This window comes from Halichoeres trimaculatus, unplaced genomic scaffold, assembly GCF_033239565.1.
Source record: "Halichoeres trimaculatus isolate MK-OKI-2021-1 unplaced genomic scaffold, fHalTri1.1 fHalTri1_scaffold_22, whole genome shotgun sequence".
In the NCBI taxonomy this organism is placed as follows: Eukaryota; Metazoa; Chordata; class Actinopteri; order Labriformes; family Labridae; genus Halichoeres; species Halichoeres trimaculatus.
The window spans coordinates 13,922,191-13,948,227 of NW_027437200.1; the positions used below are offsets into that span (position 1 = coordinate 13,922,191).

Sequence of the window (26,037 nt, forward strand, 5' to 3'; positions counted from 1 at the left end):
GACCATTTTCATTCATTGCTGTTACACATGCCAGCGATCTTGATCTGTATCCTATAATTACCGTTTCTATGGGGAAAATGTTTGAACTCTTGTGTTTATGCTTGTAGCTTAAGTGGCTGTCACAGATGGTTTGAAGCATACTATTGTGGTGCATCATTGCCACCACGATAACCACAACAGTCTATAAGAGTTGATTCATGGAGAATTTCATATGAATCATAACAATCCTGTGAGTGATGGTGATATTTTCAGAATGAGTCACTGGTGACTGGACCGTGTGATATACTCTGAGTTGCTCTGTATACAGTAACACACGAATCAAGCCAAACTCCTAATTGAAATCTTGAGTCTGTACAGCTGAGCTAAAGTTTGAATTTCTCGACTCCAAACAGATAATTCACTGGTTGATTAAACGCCATTTGTAACAGCATGCTACTTTGAAATGACCTTCTCTCCAGTCCTCTGAACTGATGTTTTAATGATGCATGAAATGTGCAGATTAGCAGTGTTAGTTTTATCTCAGTGCTCAGTGCCAGCCCCAAAATTGGTCATAGGTGCTTCTATGTCATATTTATGAGACTCCAGCTGTCTATTCAAAGAGAGAGGACCTTTAATACTCTTCACATGGGAACAGGTCAGCAAATGTCACTTCCAGTGATTCATATTTCATGTCAGAATTGAAATGTCTCAGCCATCCATCATGGCAGCTCTAACGATGTGTCAGAAAGGATGTTTATTTTTGAAATTCTTCCTGCAAGAAAAAAAAAACTGTAAAAAAACAAAAAAAACAAAAACAAAACAACAACTGTATTTTTGGTTCTGTCGTACAACCCAATGAAAAGAAACAGGGACTGTGTAGAATGTAGAATGTAGATTTTTGTAAATTGTATACTTAGACAGTTTGCAAATCATATAAATCCTCTATTTAATTAATAATATCTCATTTGGTGCAAGGGTTCTGGTGGGTAAATGAAAATGCATTATTATACACTTAAATTGTAGGGGAGAACGGGGTAGGTTATGACACAGGTTGGTGGTCACACAATGAGACACACAATTAAAATTAAATACATTCCAAAGACAAATGCATTTGAAAATAATAATTATAACAAAAACACAAGTAATAATAAAAAAATACAAAAAGTTGCTGCATTTTTCTGTCTGTATTTATGATTTGTCAACCTAAAACATTTTGTCAGAAAACATTTTCCGCCACTACGACCACAATGACCACAATGACCACAACAACCACAGTTACAGACATCACTAGCCTAGTTCAAGCTATGTGGCAAGTTTTTATCTTGAAAGAATTTACTAAATATTATTTTTCCCATAGCCAAGCACATAGTCATTCCACTAAACCACTGTGATACTAAGTGTACCCTATTTTCCCTTTTTTTTTTAAAGTTTTTTGTTAATAATAATTTTGTGACAACCATCTCCAGTGTCTTTTGTAATGAATTACCTTTTTGTTAACATGGGTTTAAAAATGAGAGGAACGCACATGTCAAGCCAACATCTTAAGTTTCAGTGAAATGTAAAATGACTTTGAAAGATTTTTTGATGACGAGCAATTCACACTAGAGTACAAATTGTGACAGCCAACCCCGTTCTCCCCTGTTTTATAACATTCTGTCCTAAAGCTAGACAACGCTTAAGTACATTGTGCACCTATTACTGCAGCATGGCTCTATAGCTGAAAAGTCTGGGCCCCAAACTTGCCTTGCCTGCAACTCTAATTTGTCACCCATTAAAAAACACACACCATAAATTCAAATTCAAGTGTTTCTTGCATCAAATTTATATCCTTACATTGTACATAAAAAAATTCTTATTTTTAGTTGGAAAATACTGTCTTTGCACTGTTTTTAGTTAAATATAGGATTTAAGTGATTTGCAACCCAATCATGTTTTCATTAACATATTACATAGCATCTCAGCTTTTTGGGAATTAAACGCATAATGTGGAATGAACTGTCACAGGAAATAAGCGTCTCCACACCTGACTTCCTAGGGGTGGGGACGAAAGTGAAAAATAATTTTCAGTCATTTAGGTAAATTAGAACTCCAACAAAGACAAGTACCTTAAGGCAACTTGAACAATTAGAAAGAAAAATTGAGTTCTGAGTTTAGTCATAAATTACATTTTCCTGAGAATTCACAATGAGGTGAGCTGTAACTTGGATATCGTAGCTGATCCTATCTCTAATATTTCATTGGGGCCAAGAGGGTTCATATTGTTACGGTCTCTTGCTCATCAAGAAAAAAAAATACTTGAAAATTAACTTTACGTGTAATGCTTTTGCTGTGGTTTGATTAGATTTTTAATGAGCTTTAACTGGAGCCTTGAGCAGGAGCTTTGAAAAGGATTTGGAGTCTGTGATCTCTCTCCTATCCTCTGTAGAAAACACTGTGCCAGGCAACCCTGAGAGGCTTCTCTGGGTGTTTGACAAAAAACAAACATGTGGCTCTCTTGGTTTGATCAGTGATAAAAGGAAATCATAGCCAGGGACGAACAATTGCCATTTTAATCTAATGGAAGAATAGAAAGATGAAACTGACATTGGATGGAATGCTTCTGATGTGTGTTTTGAACAAAGTCTCAGAGTAAGATTTGATATTGGGCAGCAGAGTGCGAACGTGACCCTGTGAGAGTGAGAGATGTCTCTGCTGTGCCCAGAGTATTGGCACCTGCTTAATGGATGTGTTGTAAATGACCGCTGTTCTCCAGTGTTTGTCAGCATTAACGGCATTCCCTTCTGCCGAGAGTAATGCCACCAAACTGCTGGGGTGACAGGCTGCAGTGATTTGTCGCGTTCCAAACACACAGCGTCATGACACTCCAATAATGGACCCGCGTGTTTTACTCAACAAATGGCACAATGACTGCCACGGTGGAAGAAATTGGCTTCATTTCTATTCAAGCAGGGTTGTCCTGGCCACGGCAACAGGGCAAGCAAGGTGCAAGCGTGCCACCATCAACAAAACATGGATCCATATTGATGACGAATTAATGGAGAGGAATGGACCACTATTGGAGTGTATACACCTGAAGGGCCTAACTCCTGTGAACAGCTGCCAATAGCTGCTCAATAAGACGCAGGGAGGACACAGGCCTGGAGTTATTGCACAGTTTTAGAAGTTCTGTTTTGGCTTCATGGTCACGAATACATCATTCTCTTAAGAGTGACAACAGTCATGGAAAAAGCTAGAGTAGTGCCTACATTTATACAAGATTAGCAAACACCTCTGATATTGTGTTGAGCCAGAACTGAAGTCCATGCATCATTCTGAAACAATTTATAAGTTCTGAAGAAACATAGTCTAACTGGAAGAGGTTTTACTGTAGCCTTGAACTTCTATTCAGTCAGTCAAAAAAGGCTAGTGTCTTTTAATTTGTTCCAGTCATAAGGATGTTTTGAGGCGACTTATCCTCCTGTTGTTTGGATGAAAATTAAAACCCCAACTTGCTTCTTCAAGAAAGCATTGAAAGAAAAAATCCATTAGCTTGTTATGTATAGCTCTACAACAGAATATAATAAGGACACAGCTCGGAAGTCGGAATTTCTGAGTTCCGAGTGGGTACGCCCAATTGGAACACCCACCCAAGGTCGGGATTTCTGACCTGTAAGTTGGAGCACCCACACCACCCCTGAGTTCCCAGTAGGACATTCTGAGTTCAGGGGTAAACAGTAATTTAGCTTCTGTTGTATTCTTTCTATTTTAGAATTTCTGACTGGTGTTTGTCGCAATAAGTCAGCCATATACATAGTATTATTTGATGTTTATTTACAGAAACTTGGGAACTGGAACGCTGAACCTTGGAAATGACGTCATTCCCACTCCAGACTTACCAGTTCCGAGTACAAATAGAACGCAGCATTACTTTATTGAAAATGACAAAGTCCCTGAAAAACCAGGAACAAGAAGACTGCTGAGGTGTTGCTGCTATGAAGAGAGAGTAGTTGACCAGACTTGACTTAGTGCTTTTTTTGGCATTATAGACCACCAGATCCTCCTGCAGAGATTAGAGAAACTACTTCACATTACAGGAACTGCTTTAGCTTAGCATGAATTGAATCTGTGGGATTGATCTCAGTTTGTTTATGTGAACAATAAATCCTCTGTACACACCAGAGTGCGTTACGGAGTTCCTCAAGGGTCAGTGCTTGGACCAATTCTTTACATCTTTTTATGCTTCTTCTGCAGTATTTCGAGGAAACACTACATAAACTTTTACTTTTACTGTTGTGTGGATGATACTCAGCTGTACTTGTCAATTAAACCAGAAGAAACCAGCTGCTCATCTAAAGTTAAAGCATGCCTCACAGACGTAAGGACCTGGATGAGCAGAAATGTCTTACTGCTGAACTCAGAAAAAGCCCTTAGAGGCTTTTTATGACAAGATTACCACCTGGGACGTCATCAGCCTGGCATCCAGCAACTTTATTAGAAACCTGAGAGTTTTTGTTGATCAGGACTTGTCTTTTAACTCTCACATCCTACAGGTTTCAAGGACTGTGTTTTTCATCTTTGTTCTAAATCAGAGTCTTCTTGTCTCCAAGTGATGCAGAAAAACTGGTCCATACTTACATTTCCTCCAGGCTACTCTTTTATCTGGCTGTCCTGATAAGTCTATCTAGACTCTTTAGCTATTTCAGAACCTTGGGTCTCTGCTAATAAAACAAAATGTTAACAGTAAAAGTCTGGACCTGATATGGGACTATATGGACAATGATGGATTGATTTATTTTTTGATTGATAAAAAGTGACAAATTTGCAGTCCGGGGTAAATATATCCAGCACCTACTGGACGTGTGTTCCATTGGATCAGTCCATATAACCAGTCCAATGTGGGCTGTGGCCTCTCCGCATGGGGTAACGTCTTCTCCACCAACTGAGCCTAACTGGCATGTTGTGTATCCAAATACTACGGTGGATGTTTGCACACATTAGTTGATTAGTTCCTCATATTCACTAGTTTTCTTTTTCTATTTTTGTAAGATTACAAGCATTTCAGCTAATCTGTCATAAACCTTGCCGAGGAGGGACTCAGCCCTCTCAATTACCCCAACAGGAGCAGTACAATCAATTATTACCAAGATAATCACGTTTATTTACTCTGATAGAGACTCCCTGACCGAACCAATAGCGAGCTCTGAAAGTGATGTCCCTGCATCCATAAACACGCTAATCGTCTTGCAGATGGAGTCATAATATACGGCACGGTGCTGTGTCGTCCTCATGGTGAGCTTAATCATGGAAATGGAGTGGAAACTCTGTCGACATCAGCAGATCTCTGTTGTGTGAATCCTACTGCGGCTTGTCAGAAGGACACACAGGCCGTCTCTGCTGCCACCGCTGTGGACACCTCTCTCGTCATTTTGTGGCGTTTCTGTCTATCTGTCTGTGTATCTGCATGGAACAACAGACTTCACAAAGACTTGGGCTCATAAGAAAGGGAAGGTGATATCTTCCTCCTTTTTTGTGTCAGTATGATTCTGCTTAATGCAAACAGTGTTTTGATAGCTAACTGAACTAAAACAATCCCATATGCAGCATAGAGCACTTCCTACTGTTTTGCCTGAAGGCCTGCAGCAGCTCTTAGTAGCTGGCTGGTGTTAGACAGTACTGCCACAGACCATTACTGCATTTTTACAAAACTCTGAAGTAAATGACATATTGCAAACAGGAGAGTAGTTGATGTTTAGGGCACTTTTGTGCCTGTTATAATTGTCCATATAGTTCAAGACAACATTGCCTTATCCTTTGGTTTGTCTGAAAAATACTTTCTATTTTCAGCCTCAGCTATTGAACAGGTAATCTTCTTTTTTGTAAACAAAATAAAGCAACAGAAATGAGGTCTTTAGAGCCGCAGTGAGGCTCAGACGCCCGCTGGCCAGTAATTTGTGTTTGACAAGTCAAGCAAGCAGTCACAAGTGTACTTTGTGTACAGACATTGTGGGAGCAAATATATTGGCCGGCTGGGTGAATGCGCTCAGGAGCCAGATGCTTTGCAAGCACCCGGAACATTGTGCTTATGTGCCCTCTGTGGAAGTGAGATAGTGAACGTGCGGAGTAAAAAGGGACATGCGGAAAAGGGTGAGGCCGAGGAGAAAGAGGGAATTTAATGAGGTTGAGGAGCAACATATGAACTGTAGCAGAGGAATAAAAGAGGGATCAGTCAGGAGAACAAAGTCAGGTTAACAAGGTGGGGGTTGAGGAATTATGAAAAGCAAAGACCAACTGCACACATTATTAGCTGCTTATAAATTTTCCTTACAAGTACTAGAAATGTGAAGTTTTCTTGTGTAGCCCTTCAGTAAGTTTCTGAAAATGAATGTCATGAACTTACAACCTTGATACCACAAGTCCATAATGTGTCTGCACATAGCCTAAGAGGTAAACATGCTGTCCAACAGCTCGTTAACTTAAATTTCTAAGCAGCCAATCACATGGCAGCAATTGAATGCATTTAGACATGTAGACATGGTCGAGACAATCTGCTGCAGTTCAAACTGAGCATCAGAATGGGGAAGAAAGGTGATTTAAGGGACTTTGGTTGTTGGTGCCAGACGGGTTGGTCTGAGTATTTCAGAAACTGCTGATCCACTAGGATTTTCACGCACAACCATCTCTAAGTTTACAGAGAATGGTCCCAAAAAGGGAAAATATCCAGTAAGCAGCAGTTCTGTGGGCCAAAATGCCTTGTTGATGCCAGAGGTCAGAGGAGAATGGACAGACTGGTTGGAACTGATAGACAGGCAACAGTAACTCAAAGAACCACTGGTTACAACCGAGGTCTGCAGAAGAGCATCTCTGAACTCACAACACGTCCAACCTTGAGGCAGATGGGCTACAGCAGCAGAAGACCACACCGGGTGACCCTCCTGTCAGCTAATAACAGGAAACTGAGGCTACAATTCACACAGCAACACCAAAACTGGACAATAGAAGATTGGAAAAACGTTGCCTGGTCTGATGGGTCTGGATTTCTGCTCCACATTCAGATGGTAGAGTCAGAATTTGGCGTCAACAACATGAAAGCATGGATCCATCCTGCCTTGTATCAACGGTTCAGGCTGCTGGTGGTGGTGTAATGGTGTGGGGGATATTTTCTTGGCTCACTTTGGGCCCCCTAGTACCAACTGAGCATGGTTTAAAGTCCACAGCCTACCTGAGTATTGTTGCTGACCATGTCCATCCCTTTATGAGCACAGTGTACCCTTCTTCTGATGCTACTTCCAGCAGGATAACGCTCCATGTCATAAAGCAGGAATCATCTCAGACTGGTTTCTTCAACATGACGATTAGTTCCCTGTACTCAAATGGCCTCCACAGTCACCAGATCTCAGTCCAATAGAGCACCTTTGGGATGTGGTGGAACGGAGACTCGGACTTAGTTGAGTATTGCTGCTGCAGATGGTTGTAAAAGTTGTTCAATGTGAAAGTATAAACAACATAATGTCAACTTTATGCAGGGGAGTTGTATAATCCCTTAAAGAAAAGCTTTTCTTGACTCTCTCAGTTAGAGGACACTTCTGGAAGCTTTTATCAGCCACTTTAAAATATGCTATTATATAACCCTCATACTATAATAAGTTTATCAGCATAGAAGTGAAAAAGTCTGTTGGACATAAATGTGATCTATAAATAAATGACTCAGTGTGCAGGCTATTAGACTTGTCTCTCCTTACTTGCCCAAAGATACAGATATTAATTTCACATTTCACAGGGCATCGACAATGTCTCCAAGCTAGGCAGTGCACTTTAACAAGCTGTGAGATAGCAAGACAGTGCAGCATCTGATGTTCTTTAGTGCTTTAAATTAGATTTTTCTTGTATTAAGCTATAATGATGAAGTTTTCTCCTCATGTGTTCTTCCTCTTGCATCACTTGACAAATATTTTAACAGCATGTTCTTTCAAAGGCGGTACTGCTTGCCTCCTTTTTAAAAATACTGCATCACAGAATATTCATGACTCCTCATACTTTTTGGTCCCCTTCTCAAAGAAAGTCTGACATTATCCATTTTTTATCCACGCAGTCAAATCTCATGTTCTTCCACTCAAATCCCACTGATCCACTGACGGATTATTCTTCATTAGACTCTCATACCTGACTGAAGCCGACCCCATCATCTTCTTTTTTTCTTTAATGGCAATTCATATGATTAATTGAATCTATTTTTGTTTTACATCGCCGCTGACATGGTATGGCCCCTTATCAGTTTCCCGTCATTAGGTGGTGGGGCCTGACAATGGGTCCACTGGCATGGGTCGACATGACTTATCGGGATAATATATGGCCTCGGGGTTTAAGGTTCACAGTCCTTTCCCAAAGGTAATATTTCTTCATTTTTGCAGCCATGGTTGGTCTGTCAGTCTGGCAGGTCTTCACTTTTAACCATGGCCCTATCCCGCTGGGCCACATCACTGCTAAAGACCTAATCACTAACATTCTGAATTTTATCCACAGGTATCGTTGAAAAGTTCGAGTCTAGAAGGATTAAATGTTACAGATGTAAAGGAACCTGACGTGCAGGTTGGAAGCTGTTAAAACACATAACATCAAAAATTGTCACAAATGTAATAATATCTCCATATTAGATGCCTGTCTTTTGGCTTTTTAATGTATCTGTGCGAGTATAAAAGAATGAATGAATTTTATTTCAAACATGCAAAGAAAACGGAAAATAGGTCGTTTCTGCAGTCTTCGTTTTCTTTTAATTTTAATATGCATATTGACCAACACATACTTTTTAATGTTGTTCTAGCATGGTGCATTTTAAAGTTCAGCTCCCCTCTTAAACTATAACCTCCATCTCTTTCTGTAAACAGTTTTTTTATGTTGTCTGGAAGTAAATTATTTCTTGCTTTGAATATTATTTGTGCTGTCTTAAGCTGGATCATATCTTGAAGTTTTAGAGTTTGTAATTCTAGGAGAAATCTGTGTGGTCTCTAAATCCTGCTTTATTGATGAATCTGATGGCTCTTTTCTGCATTTTTATCAGTGTTTGGAGATTACTTTTGTACGCGTTTCTCCATACCTCTAGGCAGCATGACAGATATGGCAAAATTAATGTACAATATAAAATATAAAGTGCTCTCTGGCTGAAAATTTGCCTTGTTTTTCCCAGGACAGCAATGCTCCATGCCAACTTCCCCTGAACATATTTAATATGTGGCTTCCAGCAAATTTTGTGGTCAAGAATTACACCAAGGAATTTGATGTCATTTACTCTTTCTACGTTAACATTGTCAATATTTAATTTTACATTCATATTTTTTGCTTATGCAGTTTGGACTACGGATTCTTGTTGTTGGATTACAACTGTTGATGAATATTAGTTTGAGTAAAGTACCTGCCACCTTTTCTATTAACTCTAACATGTCCCTTGCTTGTACAGTTGGCATACACAGAGAAAAGGACATGCTGCCTGTCTTTAGTTGCTGGTATCTGAGCTGTTTGATTCTGTTGTAATGAATAAACCTGACAGCAGGATCAGACTTAACACTCCCTCTGCACTCCCTCTGATGGCATAAAAAGTTGTCCCTGCACCAGCTAAAAGACCTCATGACGGACCTCGTCCAAGCCAAGATACAAAGTGACTGTGAGATTAGCCAGACATGACATGCCAGGGAGGGCGGGGAGGCTGGTGATAATGCCTTCGGCAGCAGTCTGGGTCAGCTCCCTGCCAGGATGGAGGTTGGCAGGATTGGCACTCTGCTTACAGATGCCAGGTACCCATGGAACAAGTGATGTGTGACCAATGTCACTTCCTCCCTGCTAAAATGTGTGTTTAGTTCTGTCTGCCTAATGTAATGCAACATAACAAAGTAATGCATGGCACAAGGTAGCATCACGCTGGCGTTGTTTGTTGCTTGGCATCAAGTCAGAGGTGGTAATTGGTTAAAAGCAAGAGATAATTTCTTACCTTCCCACCTGTTTGCCATTAATCTGTGCCCTGTTTGTGCATGTTTGTGTGAGCAGAAAAAAAATGCAGCTTGAGCCGCAGCACACACTCCCACACTCACCTGTAGGCAGATGCTGAAAACTCTTCCCCTGTCCTCCATGCAAAATCTGCGAGATCCATCGAGTGCAAACAACACCAGCCATTTATTTTCCATGACACTTTCCAAAGAAAGCTGCACATACAACACTTTAACCTCCTTGTCATGTAACAGGTGAAAAATGACAGTGTGGGTGCATCTCACACTTGCCAGCTCACATAATGTGCGGAGGTTTTTGAGAGCTTTCACATGAACACTGCATGCCACACAAGGTGTGTTTACCAGACCGCAGATAATTCAAATGGATGGTGCTCTACATGGCAAAGCTCAAGTGAGCAGGACTTCATTTTGTGAGCCATTTCACCACATCACTCACCATTATTCTCTACATCACCCGCATGTGTAGCCATGTGACAAGTACCTTTCAGATGTCTCGCTGTGACATAAATACCGGTATTAGAGGCAAGGTGTTCATGGTGACGGTATACAGAATGTTTTCTTTTCAATTTGATGACAGGCTGTATTTTGTCCTCTCCCCTTTCTTTGAATACAATAACATTTTCCCCAAATAGAAGCCTTGTTAAAATAATAATAATAAGCGGACAGTGTCAGGTTGTTGCCTAGTCTTTGAATATGTGTTTTTTTTTTTTTTTTTTTCCAGAAGAAGCTTTAACATTTGCCTGGAGCATGAATGAAATTCAACCATCCAGTTTTTATCCTTTATTCAACAAGCTATGAATATATCTCTGTAAAACGACCACATTCATTTTCCTAAATGGCATATTACACTCAGTCACTGTAAGCACAGATAGCAAAATTAGCACCTTACCACAAACAGTTGCAGATTTATTGTCGTTCTGTGAAAAGCACAGCAAATATGAAATCCAACCTGACAACGTTTCTTAAGGGCAACAATTCTCCCTTTTTAAGCTTCATTTTTTTCTAATATTTGTCTTAAACTGTTACACCTACAATGTCTTGTGGATTAAATATAAAGCACAACCTTGTAAAGGTTTAGCCACACATAAGAAACAAGCTCTGAGGTTAGCGTGTCAGGAAACAGAAGCAAAAACCACACAGGTCATACATTATACATGAGTGTCTCACTAGCCTCTTGAGGTGAAATGAGCCAAAAAGTGGGGTAGAAATCCATCCACAGCTGCAGGAACCAGATCTATCTTTCCAGTAGGTGTGGAGCGAGTTAGGTGGTTGGTTGGTTAATGAGACAGATGGACAACACAGATTGCTGACATTAGCCTGCTCTTGATCTAGATCATGATTCCTCATCAAGCTAATCATTTATCAGTTGAGTCCATCTTGTTTTTTGGAGGGGGGAAAGGACAAGCTGTGCGGCACTGGCTGCTTTCAGCACCAGAACGCATTTAAAAGTGGCATCATGGAGTGTGTAGAAATGACAAAACATTAGGGGTCTGTTGCAAATGCTGTGTTGGCTGAAGACATCCCATCATACTCCCATCATACCCGGGAATTTAAAAGTAAAGCTTTCCTTGAAATTCTTTGCAAAATTTTTAATACAGACTGTGATTCACACTATTGAGCAATGCTTAAGTGAGAACTACGTGTACTTTCACTGATCTACAAAAATACATGTTTATTTCATTTTAAAGATCAGACATCCCTTTAACTTCATCGTCATCAGTTCCTTGACTCAAATTCTGAACTCAATTTTCCTGAAACTTTCAACTTTCTTATCTCCTAGGTAAAAGTATCCTTCCATTCTCCAATACCCTACACAACATTTTAAAGGTCCCATGTTCTGCTCCTCTTCTGCAGTTTAATATGGATCATTGATGTCTTCATGAAATGGTAGTAACATGTTTTGGTCCAAAAAGCCAATAAATCAAGCACAGCAGTATTGTTTCCAGGCTCTCATAGCCCCTCTGTTCAGAACGGTCTGATTTAGTGGGCGTGGTCTTCATATGTAAATGAGTCACCGCTGATACCGCCCCGCTCTTCGGCATCACTGAGAGCGGCACCATGAGCTCTGAGTGCACAATGTTTAGAAAACAGCGAAGCTCATTCATTGTAACATGACAGGCTAAAACAACAGGCTAACCGCAGCTAAAGTTAGCATCATGGAGCTAACACAGAGACATGGGGAGACACTGAGGAAAGGCTCTTACATCTGCTCCACAGCACACAGCTTTTAAAATACTCACATTTCCAGGGTCCGAGGTTTGTTGGCGGATGGTGTGTAATGCGCCTGGATTCAGGTCCAGTCTATTCGCTAGCCCTCTGTTGTACTGTCCAAAAGTTGGAAAAGCAGTCGGCCGTGAAGTGACTAGCACACACATGCACAGTTTTACTGAGTGTAGCTGGAACATTTCCTTGATAAATGAACTCTAGCCACTTAGTCTTGTCTTCTTCCGAGATGGGAAGCTTGTGCATGGAACTATGTGGCTGTTTACAGCCAAAAACAGAGCAGTGATGGCTCTTCAACTTTGGCATTCTCTAGGGAGGGGGTTCGGGGGTATCTGCTTCGGTGGACCAATCAGGTCAGACTTGCTCCTAATTGGTCAAAAAAGGCAATCGCTGACATCAGCAAATCCCCAAATCCAAACAGCTTGTTTAGGTCAGGATTTTAAATTCACAAGCACTACTAAGTACAGGTTTTGTCACTAAATATCACATTTTGTGGGCTGGGAGGAATACCAAAGACCCACAAATTTCACTAAAAGACTTAATAAAGTGATTTTTGTATAATATGGGACCTTTAAGTTTGTACCAGGAGCTGATGCTATGCTGGCACCAGTATGCAAAAATCACTGACAGTCTTGTCTTGATAAAATATGAAGCCTGAAAACACTTTGGCGTTTAAACTGGTATATCTTGTTTTTTTTTGCTCACCATCATGACAAAAACTTTTAGCCTCATCTCTTATGTTGTGCCTGCAACTTTCCAGAGCAGACTCCTGATACAAACTTTTAACCTTAATAATTCATCAGCCTCCATGGACTTAAAATAGGTTATATATTACCTAATAGAGCTCTTATTCCTTTTTTGAAAAAACCCACACGGCACTGTCAAAGAATATTCATCAAACATGAAACTTTACATTATTAGAGGAGTCTCTGCAAAGTCTCTTGTGCTAAAAATATCAACTGCTCGTGGCATGAGTTGATAGTTTAATAGTTTTTGAGTAAAAGCAGTAAGAACCACGATGACTAAAAATAGTAAAAGGGTTTTCAAGATGTAATAAGGTTTAGTTGAGCCTCATCAAAGTGTCTTTAAGGTTCAACAGTATCATGATACTCTTTTTAGTCCACACTTCTTATCTTTTTACTGCATTTACTAAATCTGAACAGAGAGCCACAGAGCAAATCTTCATATTTCTTCAATCCACCATCAGGCCTGACATATTGGCCTGTTCTGTGCCACCCATCTGTTCACAGCTGGGCACAGAGGCAGCAGCCAGCCCAGTCATAGTCAGTGCCACAGGGGTGGGGGGCTTGAAAAGAGGCAGACTGCTCTAATGGGAAACATCCACTCAGCTTTGCCATCATACAGAAACATAGCAGAGAGCAGACCAGTGTTTTCCCTCCGAGTTTCCCATCTCTTTTCATGACCCAGTGAGAGATGAATGGCTTCATTTTCTTTTGCCCTCGGTTAAAGTGGCATCTCGTCCACTCATTGCTCCTCTCACCAACTGATGTTGGGAAAATAGGGAGAAACATGCTGGTCACATGCCAGGGATAGCAAGAGATAGCTTTTTTATATGTCAACAGAAAGACACACGAGCAAAGCAGCCAACATATAGGCTTGCAGGCAAATTGGATCTGAGTAATGACTCACCCTGTCAGAGCAGACAGCGACATGAAATGAGCACTCGGGACTTTACCAGACTGTGGCAAACTAAAGAAGAACAGAGTAGTCAAAACAAAGCTGGGTTATTTAGTTTGATGTTTTTCTGAGTCTCTGCAGCCTCATGCTTGGGGCGAAATGTCTGTGTGGTGCAGTGTTTGACACATTGCATGATTAATTAGGTGCTGGGATAATTCAAGAGCTAACTGAGTACATGAACATCAACAGCAAATACAATGTAAGGGGTGTACGCCACCTTAATGTTAATGATTTGAGAAACTTCTCCTTAGTACTAACCTAGAATAAACTGATTCTTTCTCATAAATGTATTGACAAGCCTTTTGTTGTGCTGTTCAAACTCAGGGCGGAGAAATGGTTCAAACTACAGCTAAATACAGTTCAGATCTTCAGATTTGAAGCATGGTTTGTCTGAAGACACTGCACAATATCCTGGCCTGGTTTGTTTTTGACATTTCCTCTGGAAGTCAAATTGCACTTCTCCAGCACTGAGCCTCTATAACTCTTTAATTCCTATTGATTTTGTAGGAAATATAGATGATATATCTGTCAAGTGGAGGTATGGTAATGTTAGAAGACATATTTAATTAATCTTTCAACTTAATGACTTTCTAAATCAAATTTCAGATTAATACACCAGTCTTTAGAAGGTAATGTGATGAAAAAAAAGGTTGCATCAGAATGTCTTTTAAACATCTGAAGGAAAATTTCAGGTGTCTATCTTCTTAATAACTGGCATTTTAATGCTCCCATGTTTGATTTATAGCCACTCCTTACACTGTGCGGTATCCTATGTGTAAGGGCTGCTCTCATCTCATTTGCATCTTCTCATATTGCACTCTCAAATCAAGGATCCTAACCTAACCCTCACCTCCACCTCTTTCACTGAAGTAGGGCCGCCTGAGAGCTGATGAAGTGGCGTCCATTTTCCTGTACCAGAGAGAAAATAGGGGAGCCTTCTTGGGTGCTATCATGGACTGGGTTATTAGGTTCACTGGCTCTCCAGAAGAGGAGATGAAGATTAATTTCACAGGGGTTCAGCAACTCAGGTAGTTAAATATATAAATAAAAGAAATGTGTGCTTGTGCTGCAGTGTTTTGATTTTTCAAAGCAAAGATGCAAGAATCTAATACTATTACAAAATATCATATATTTATACGATTATATGTACTATTTCAGACTTCCATGTTCATGTGTTATTCTTCTGAAATCAAGTTTTATACCAAACATGCTTCAGTTATGGACCTTTCAAGTATCTGATGAGAGCAGTGTGAAGGAGAGTGCTTTGAACAGTGTGTATTTGATACATACATAGTGAGGACTTCTTGGTAAAGGCTTTATTTACACAGACAGCTCAATGAAACTTGCCTGCGTTGATGTGTAATAATCACCTCCATCCACACAAAGGGGAATGAATGATTGAAGAAAAAAGCTCCTTAGTCTATCTTCCCTTTTCTGTCTGCAGCAACCAGGCCTCTAATCCAATTATTCTCAGAGAATCAAGTCTGAAATCAGCCATTGTCGTTTCATCCTGATGGGAGCTGCATTTGCTCCATCAATATTAGAACAGAATTTCCAATTTAAATGACCAGAACACTTGGTTGGAGGAATAATTTTTACCCATTTGTGTCTCAGTTTGGTTGCAGAGTTACGACAACAAAACTGAACCATTTTTGTCTAGTTTGTTTGTCTCAGCCCCTGGTTCACCATTGTCTTGAATAGTTCTGGGCGATTATTTAGCCTTTTGTCAATGAAGCTTCATATGCATATGAACTAAAGTACATGACCTTCATAACCCTTATTGAGTGGCAAGTTTGAAAAAGCATATACTGGTAGGTCCCTCTAAGCAGTGGGTTTAGAGGACCAAGTTTTGTTTTTCAGTGAAACTGCATGACTTCACCGTGGTGCGTTCAGGCAGCATAGTTCAAAACAAGGTCCAGTGTTTCACCTTATGTGTGGGATTATTGTGGATGGCTTGGGGCAGGTATGAGAGAAACGTTATTTTCTCCAACAGACAAAGAGAGAAGTTTTCAACTTTTATGAGTTTATGCATTTAAATGCAAAAAAAGAAAAAAAGTTCAGGAACTGAGCTATCAATTGAGCTAGAGCTCCAGCTTGTTACGAAAAATCCATATTTAGAGTAAAAGTTGACGTCTCACCTGCTGCCTGTGTTTTCCAATCAAGCTGGGAAACAGTTACACAGTCTGGTCTGGTACACTATGATACTAGATGCCATGGTAAATGATGCCATCATGACAGATATAGAATAGAATAGAATAGAATAGAATAGAATGTACTTTACTAATCTCCGAAGGGATATTCAGGAATCACAGAAGCAAACAAGAAAGTATATAGCGCAAGAATTCCCATCAAGAGACGACAGCTTGGCCATAATTCTCCTGTCAGGTTAGCCTCTACCACCACAGGGTCCACGACTCAGCTGACCTTCTTCACTAGCTTCCTGCTCTCTTGTATCCTACCTACTGACGGCAGGTGAAATCCTTCAATGTGGCATTGGTGTCCGTTGTTAGCTCCGTTAGCTGTGTGTGTGTGTGTGAAAAGCATGATACAACGTTGCTCTGTGGTATTCACTCTGGTGCCAGGCTAGCACCACTAGCTCAGCCATCTTACTGGCAGTAGATCTTATGAGGATGGAAGGCTTTTTAGCTTGCAACGCATTTCCATCACCTCATCCTCTCCACCTTCTCCCCCGCTTGAGGAGAACATCGGGGAGCCCAGCACTGGTTAGCATGCTACATGCTTACTGCTGGATTTGTGTGTGAACAGTGCAACCATGGTTACATGTAAGCTCCTTCGTGTAAGCTCCCAAAAAAAGTAGAAACAACACTGCAAACAGAACCAATTTGGTTTCAAGGGCCAACACATGAGCAAATGAGGTTGTGACAAGCTCCAAATACGAATATTACTTGGAAAAAAACAACAACAAAGAGAGCTGCTGCAATGAGCAGTTAACATATCAAATGATGCAGTAACATATGTATTTCTTCCGTTCAAAAAGGCCATATTACTATCATCATATTGATCATTTTATAACAAAAGTCAGGATGCTGATTTATGCTTTGTAGATATATTTGATCACTATTTTTTGCAAACATAAGCTGGAGTCTCTGGCCCTTGTCTCCTCAGTTTTAGGTTGCGATAGGCTGCCTGTGGAATAATGTTTGGATTCATTCATGTCCTTGTTAAAATTCTTACTCAACCCTAGAAAGCAAACAATCCTCTGTAATTTTCCATTAGCGTTTCTAATTAGAGCTGACCTATCTCCATGTGGTGGTTAAATGGTCTAATCATGTTGTAAATGAAAAGGTTTGTTGGGATTTTTTTGGGGAAGATAAGAACATTAGTTCAAAACTCTTCTGTCCTCCTCTGTCACATTTTAAGCTTGTATTTGATCTTTAGTGTCTTTGACAACACTGAGCTCTCAGAAGAACACATTAATGCTCTCTTGTTCCCTGGGAGTGACATTATAGTCGAGGGAATAAAGTAAATTATTAGAACTATTTTAGAGAATTTTTTGAGCTTCATACAGTACAGATTTTTGATCGATGGTAAAAACACAACAATGATTCTTGACTTTTTTGTTATTTTCACAGCGTTGGCACCAACCAGTACAGTGTGGCAACCTAACTGAAAACACACACAAAGTGACAGTACACAACATCACTTTTGCTTTCATACCATATGCCTGAAAACACGTTTGTGACATTTTATCAAAGGAATCCTGCTTAATGTACTTTTTTTTTTTTTTTTTTTTTGCTTTAGTGATCTCTGTTCAGAGTGCTGGATTAAATAATCCAACCATGGTTTGCTCAGACTCCACAGCTTTATGGTTTGGATGAACCAGAACTTGCCGCCTTGTTTCCTTCATGTGTCTCCATACAGCCCAAGACTCATCTTAAGCACGACAGATTGTGACGTTTGGGGCAGTTTTTAAAAAGAGCTCCGTCAAGATGTACAGTACTTTAATCATCTTAGTGACAGATTGGAAGTTGTCTAGATCAAACAAGTTGCTAATTAGATCCTGGCACTCTTTAAGTCTTCCTTTTTATTCCTTAAACAAATGCCAATCTTTTAATTGGTAACATGTGAAGGCATCTTGTTGCAACAACACATTGAAGCACTGGGTGTTGACTCTGTTTCCTGAAGATTGCCATCTTTGGATTGGTATAGCAGAACTGTGGATTTGTCAGGTGATATTTTAACTTCATGTTGTATGTTATTTCAACAAACATCAGGAAATAAAACAAAGCAGATGGGTAAAAAAAAAGAAAAAGAAAAAAAGGGCTTGTGACGTCTCCTGCATGGAGTTACATTTGATTGACATGACATGAATTTTCTTAATATATGATCTTTTCCTTTTAAACCTGTTAATTAGAAAAATATATAAATTTGTTATTATTACTTATATATATTTTTATTTTTTTATTCATTTATTTATTTTCATAATTTATTTGCATTTTGTCCTTCTTTTCTTTTTTCCCTACTTTTTCTTTTTTCTTTTACTTCCCCTTTTCTTTGTATTCATTTATTAATTTTTTATTTTTATTTTTTCATTATTGATTTATTTATTTATCTAATTTTATGATTATTATTATTATTATTATTATTATTTTTATTATTATTATTATTATTATTATTATTATTATTATTATTATTGTTATTATTGTTATTTTTTTTTGGGGGGGGGGGGGGGGGGGGGGGTATGATGTGGGTTAAAAACGAAACCTGCACAATTAATCTCATCACTGATATTGTATCATGATAGACATTACTGTTGTCTTGTTTTTCATATTATTGGAAATAACCCAATAACCCCCCCCCCCCCCAAAAAAAAAAAAAAAAAAAAAATAAATAAATAAATAAAAATAAATAAATAAATAAGATAAAATAAAATAAAATAAAATAAAATAAAATAAATACATTAAAAAAGTAAATAAATAAATAAAAAGATAAATTTGTTAATGATTGCAAAGCTTCTTCTGGCCCCTAAAAGCTGATTTTACTTCAACAGCAAGGTATAAGTGCATTTTTTTCTCATATTTTTTTCTTACCCCCCACATAATTTCCTGCTTTTAGTAAAGGGGAAACATGTTGATTTAACAAAAAGGAATAAACTGACTATTTATTATAAGAACACACTGTGAGTAAAACTGCTGCTTCTCTTCCCATTTTCTTCTCCAGTGTATTTTTCCTTCACTTAAAAATTTCTGTGCGCTCAAAGCTGAATGTTAGCTAATTATTTTTGTATCTTCCACCATGGCTAGAGGCGCTATCAGACTTATATGCATGCAGCCGAGATAAGGGCTTATTGGCAGAGAGAAGCGGACGATTTTTAATCATAAATATGAGCAGCTCTGCTCATCAAAGTACCACTGTCTGTAGTTGGTCTAATCTGGTCTTTCCAAACTCACCCCTCTGCCTGTGCTGAACCAACATGGTTTTATTTCTTCACTACTCCCACCCTCTGTCAGTCACTTTCTTCTCCCCTTTTCCCAGTATTTGTACATTATGATGTTAAAACAGATTCCTGTGAATGTCTTTCCCTGTATTGATTGTGAATCCCCTGGATTTGCTGGGTCTGGTCGCTGCTTGAGGTTTACTCAACCCACTTTAAAGGAAGCTATTTGTGTGGCATGTATTTAATACAAGCATACACACCTTGTTCCACAATAACTTCAGGGCCTTTTTAAGCTATTTTTAAAGAAATGTTGAAGTTTTCTCCTGGCTGTCTCATTGTGTTAGGGGTCAGATTAGGCTGCTTTTGTGCTCCCGTATCTTTACAGTTTGTCAAAGCTTGTCTGTGAGTAACAGCAAAAAGGCAGAGTGAAAGCAGGAACGCTAAAAAAAAAAAAAAAAAAAATGCTGCTCAACTTTCACTGAACTTTCATCCGCCTTTGCATACTGTAAGCGATAACGAAGTGATGACACTAACAGGAACAGTTACAGTTGTGTTGTTTCCAGCTGTCATCCTGCAGGCCTTATTTGACTTCTTGAAGCTATAGCTTCTCTTACGTTCATTCTGCAGCTGTAGGATGCTCTTCCATATTTTACAAACAAATAAACGTGTGTGAAAAGAATAAATTTAGACTTTTTGAACAACAAAATGCCTCTTATTACACAAATGAATGAGTGATGGCGTCTGCGACCTTACTTTAATGTTATTAACTGGGGAAAACGCTCCCTCTTTATCATTTAAACAGAGACATCTTGGCTCAAATTGACATTCTCCACTGAATATTGACTCGAGGGAGAAGACATTACTGCTCTGTCAAGCCATTAAAATGACTATAGGACTTTATGCCATATCACTTCTTTCCTTTCTTACCTTTATGGCTGCTTTTCTCGCGCTGGAGGGCACAGGCATCAAACTTAATCATCAGTTATATTGAAATGTCTGCGTAATGTTACAGCTGCAGACACATGCAGTTTTAAACCTGTATTCTATTCACTGATACACAGAGAAGGTATAAGATGTTAAATACAGGGTTAAGAAAGAAGGAAGCCTTGATGGCCGCGGTATTTTACAAATGAAAAACAAATATTTTCAATTAACTTGTAATGGATTATTCACCACAGGCAGTTTGGAGACATGCAGGGATAGCAATCAGAGTTTTGAAAAGGATCACTAGTTTCTGACTAAAATGCACGGTTTATGTGACTGAGGAAAATAGAAAATATGGGATGTCAGTTATGACAACTATGTGATCACTTTTTGAAAGACGAGAGATATGGAAACATGTGTTACATTAACCATTAGCCAACCAGTCAGAGACCAAAAGCCACAAAAATGACCATGCTACTACGAAGAGCCAGACCACCCACACACACTTCCTCTGTCATGGAATGACATAAGATGAAAATCAATAGATTTCCAATTCTAAAAGCAACATTTACTGTGTTTGTAAGCGTGTTTTAATTCGTACTTGGAGCCGTGTCTAAGACAAATTTCTGTTTTTACTGCAGAGACAAAGTTCCATCCATCTATTCAGATGGCTATGAGCACATGTGCGATGTAGAGAAAAGAAACTGAAACTTCAGTATCAATTCCATCACCCAAGTATTGATCAATACTTATCACAACGTTGGCTTTAATATATCAATATTTAAGATGGATTGGCACACCACTACTCATAACAATATAATATTTTTTTATGAATGGATTAAAGAGCCGCACACCAAAAGACAGGTTGGCCACCCCTGCTCTAAACCCCTTCTTTTTACCTTATATAAAATATCCTAACTGGAAAATACTGATAGATGAATCCTATAGATTTAAAACCCTGCTTTTAGCTTTATTACATACAATTCACCCATCTGTGTGCTGTAAAATTATTTGTAGCGTAGCGGGAAGACAATTTCTACCTGGCTTTAAAACCAGCATTAGCAGATCTGGTCTTAAATATGTAGAAAATATGCGTTTTTAGTATTAGCTTTGCTCCAAGGACTGTTGCATATTTCTTCATTTTTGGGGAAAAAAAGTTTAAAGGTTTCACATGACAAGAGTTGCTTGCAGTGGTCTATCCAGGTTGTTGACTTAGTCGTGCAAATGGTTCATTATCCTCTTCCTCAGTGTACAATTATGTGTTTGGCCATTATTTGTTTCTTTTCCCAGTACAGGTCTATTTCAAGGGATGGATAAAAGTCTGGCTGTGCAAGACTAACTATTACCTGCTTGTCTAATCAACTGTTGCACTGAATGGCATCTGTGCACTTTTTCATCTTCCACTGTTGGCCTGCTTTCAGGTCAGCTGGCTGGGGACGGGAGAATATCTCTGTTTTTGAATTCAGTGTCACAGACTGTCAGACATGCACAGGGTCTCAGTAGTGTCAGCTATTTTTGTCTGAAGAGGAGTGATGAAGCTTTAAATCAGCTCACACAATATTGGGAAAACAAACTCAATCATACAGGCAGCTCATTTAGAAACTGGCAAAGAGGTGGAGTTGAGATGACCGTGTAAGACAGCAGCAGTAAATGTCCAATATGTGTTCTTTTGAAGTCAGCCCCTAGTGGACGCTGGAGGAGCTGCATTGCCCTTAGTTTTGAGCATCTGGAGTTGCATCAACATTCTGCTGATGCAAATTAAATGAACAGCACCAAGTATGCTGACAGACACACTCGAGTTGTATGCACCGTGTAATCATTGTCATTCCAGCTGTCATTGCTGTAGGTGAACGTAGTTCTCTCAGCATGTCTGCTTTTCTGGAAGGCGACAGCTCTTGTCTCATTTCACTTATGGCTGTGAGCAGTCTTGTCTCACTGGCAATTAGTTTCTCAGCGAGGGTGTGATGTAAAGAAATAGTCTATGATGACATTCTCCATTTAACGGTGAAACACAATGAGATGCATCACTAAATACTCGGATTTCATCAGTAGAACAGAATTTTTTTGTGTAAAAGGAATGTTTTGGTGTCCAAAATGTACGGTGGCCCTGAGAGCTCACAGCGCTGCAGCTCAAGAAAACACATACAAAAAGACCAAACACAAGCAAATTCAGAGAATATCTTCATCAATCTGATGACATGTGCACAGCATTTAGAAAGTGCGCTGCAAAGACCACAACACAACACATTTGAAAAACGTCACACCTCTGTTACGGTTCTCTTCCCATCAGTTGTACTGGGAAATGAGGTGAAAAGCGTGTTTTTGATTTGTTACTTCCGCCAAGGAGGTTATGATTTTGGGAGAGTTTGTCTGTTTGTCTGTGAACAACACAATTTAAAAAGTAACAAACAGATCTTGATGAAATTTTCAAGAAATGTTCAAAATAAGATGAGGAAGAAGTGATTTAATTTTGGTGGTGATCCGGATCACTGTCTGGATCCAGGATTTTTTAAGGACCCTTTATCATTGTGAGATAGGGCCGTTTTCACCATATGTGTATATAACTCCATGATATATGGTTGGATTGCTTTGCAAAACAATACAAGACAAGGTCACCATCATTTCTGACAGATGTTAAAGTATGATCCAGATCCTGGCAATATTCTGGATACTGAGATCCAGAATATGAAATATGTACTGGTTTATCATAATTTTCAACTCTGTCAGGTAACAAATTATTGTACAAACCTGCAACTAACACCAAATTGTAGCAGACGGTCTGCTGAAAGGAAGTATAACATTAAAGTCGGACTATAGTGTTACATGACAATCACAATGTGCTTGGTGGAGGTCTGCGCTCTCAGAGTGCTTTTCTAGTGTAACATTGTATTAGAGTATGTGTAATAGAGCTGTGACTGAAAATCTGCTGCAACAACAAGCATGTCTGCACATGTGCATCACTTTTAAATGTCCTCTGGAAACACTTTCATTGTGTTGTAGTGTATTTGCAGCGCGTTCCTCCAATATATTGTGTGGTGGTCTTTTCAGCGTGTTTTCTAAATGTGTGCGTGTTGTCAAAATGGTGAAGATGTTATCTCAAGTTGCTTGCATTTCGTTTTTTTTGCATGTGTCCTCTTAAGTTGCAGCAGTGTGAGCTCTCAGGGCCACCATAAAATTGTGATAATAGTTTTATGCTTGATGTGTGCTGGGTAGTTTGCTATTGACATGCTACTCGGCAAAGCTGTTCTGTTCTTTGCATAGACTGTAAAAAAAAAATGGACGTCATTTTGCTAGGCTTGAAGTGAGGTTGCCACAAAAACTGCTCCCCCTGGTGGCTGGCTGCAGTATATATATGTAAAAAAAAATCCATTCCTCAGCCATTCCAGATGGGCTATGGTCAAACTTTTAAAAATGAATATACCTCGTAGAAATGTTTCTCACGTTGGATTGTTGTGGTGATTTGAAGATATTTAACAACTTACATACCTCTCTGTAAATTGTTCCAGCAGATCCCTCTGTTTCTTTTTGTCTATGCAAAAACGTTGCAAAGCAACTCCAAGTATTGTGTGGAAATGTCTCCTAATGCATCATGCTAAATTTAACATTTAATTTCATGTCAGTCAAGTGTCATTTGCTGTAACAAGCACACAAAGATACCACTCCCTTAGGTGTTGGCCTATCTGTAGGAGAAAAACCACATAGATTTCTTGAAACCACCAGGTCATTTCTTACAAGACCTTTGCAGCCCTGTATCACTAAAATGTACTCTATTCTGTGTTCGTTGTGACTATAGTTTTCAGTGCTCTTGAACTTTAACAAACTGTGTTTTTCACATGTTCTTCCTTTCCCTCCCTTTAAGGTTAATATTCTCCCTCCATGTCTTTTACAGAACAGACCCTCCATTCCAGAGGAAAAAGACACACACCCTGTGCTGTTGTTTCTGCTCCAGTGAGTTTACATCACCGCTACCTCTTTGGGTCTATAAACGACATGTATCTAGTCTTTTACTGCTGTGACCTACCTGCTTGTGAGAAAAGAATGGGTCAGGCAGAGGAATAGGGGTTGAAATGGTACGACTGAAGCAGCTGAATCGGCTGATCTGAGACAAGATTTCTTTTTAAATCAATAATGTTCAGTAATGGATGTGGCCCAGGGAAAGATGGCATAATCTTTTTTATGGGCTTATAACTTGGTGTTTAAAAGACTCCTTTATTTATGACATGTCTACTTAGTGGAACATCCGTGGGCGGTCAAGTAATATTTGGCAAAGGAGGATTATGGAGGTGCAGCAAGCTTGAGTGTGAAAGATAAAGACATTAGAGAAAGGGAAAGTAAAAAGCTTTAAATGCTTATATTTTCTGGGCTTATAGGCATTGTTAGTTTTTGTTGAGGTTAAATGAGGTATTGGGAAGGATTTCTCAATTGTTTACACAGCTGTACGGAACTGTATTTAAGGCACAATGTATAGAAAATCCTCTAATGGAACAGAGGAGGCACAAATTACGCGCAGTTCATTCTCCAGTCCATCCATCAGTGAGTTAACTGGAGACTCTTTAATTATTTTTTTCATTTAAAAGTATCCTAGCCATCAAAAAGTGATTACAAACAGGCCATAGTTCACTCTCAAAACAAGGAGCTGCCAGAAACAGAGGAGTTTGGAAACCTCCAGCAGCTCTGCCTATTAACAACTATGATTGTAGTGATAGTGTGTGAACTCCTGCTCACCTCCTGCTTGTCACTAAAAAAAACTATTCATTGGCTGCAGATAACACCCCCCCACCCACACACACACGTACGCTCACACATGCGTACACTCACACACATGCTCATCTATGGCTCCCGTGGATCTGCTGGAATTGGTAATGACACGATCCATCTCGAACCCATTTCCAATTCAGCTGTGGGAAATGAGATAGGGTGGTAATGGAATCTCATTGATCTGAGTTTGCTCTCATGTTTATGGTCCATAAGTGTGGAAGTCATTTCTAATGTTATTTCCCACATTGGATCTTTTCGCACGCTCCAGTATTTGTGCTCAGCTGTATTCAGCTGTTGTGTTTACAGCAAACTAGATCTGAAACGTGTTTCTTTGACGGCTTCAACAGTGAGCTTAGGTCACCATTGTGAGATTAACCATCACATAATGATGACTTCGACTGTTGGTTTTGTAAGAGGTGATTGACTGTAAGCATGAACATTTGTGTAGTGGGCAAAAGAGGTGTAGGGTAACCATAGACTGGATAATAAATAGACATCATCTTGAAGTTAATCGTTGGTCAGACTTTGAATCTCGTCACTTATTTCCATTGGGTGACCGCCCATCAGTCACGTGAGCTGTACATCTAGTTGGGCTTGCGATTAGGCCTGGGACAACAGTCAAAAAATCAGTTAATCGTTAAATAACTGAAATAAACTCAATAAGTTTGTCAACCTCAATATATCATCATGCACATGCGTGTTTGTTTTTGTAGTTTGAGATGAAACGGACCAGTTGCCTCGGTTTGGAGCATTTAGAATAACTCTGACCTGGATGAGTAAGAATTTACATGGACTGCAGGGAGTGTAGTTTGCTTCATCACAGAATAAATTCTGCATTTTAACTCAGTTCTTTATTCAAGTGCAATTTTTGACTGGGAGCCCATTTTATTTTTGTTTGTTTGCTTGTTTTTTCAAAGTTATTAATATTCCAATTACACTAGTAAAAAATGCAAGAGATATCAACGTTTATGGTATCACTTTACTTTAGAGGTCTGCAAATTTCATCAAACTTTGGTAATAATTTAAAAAAGTTTTTTTTTCTAATTTCTTTAAAATAAGCACATAAATTCTTTTAAATTAGCA

At 39.2% G+C, this 26,037-nt stretch overlaps 1 long non-coding RNA gene across 1 annotated transcript in view; it reads left to right on the forward strand.

Moving 5' to 3' along the window:
* LOC141811047 (uncharacterized) overlaps nt 1-24,126 on the forward strand; it is a 104,353-nt gene extending 80,227 nt beyond the window's left edge. Inside the window, exon 3 of the long non-coding RNA XR_012600142.1 lies at nt 24,086-24,126. This is a non-coding gene — a long non-coding RNA (uncharacterized LOC141811047). The remainder of the gene's footprint in view (nt 1-24,085) is intronic.
* Nucleotides 24,127-26,037: the final 1,911 nt, after the last annotated feature.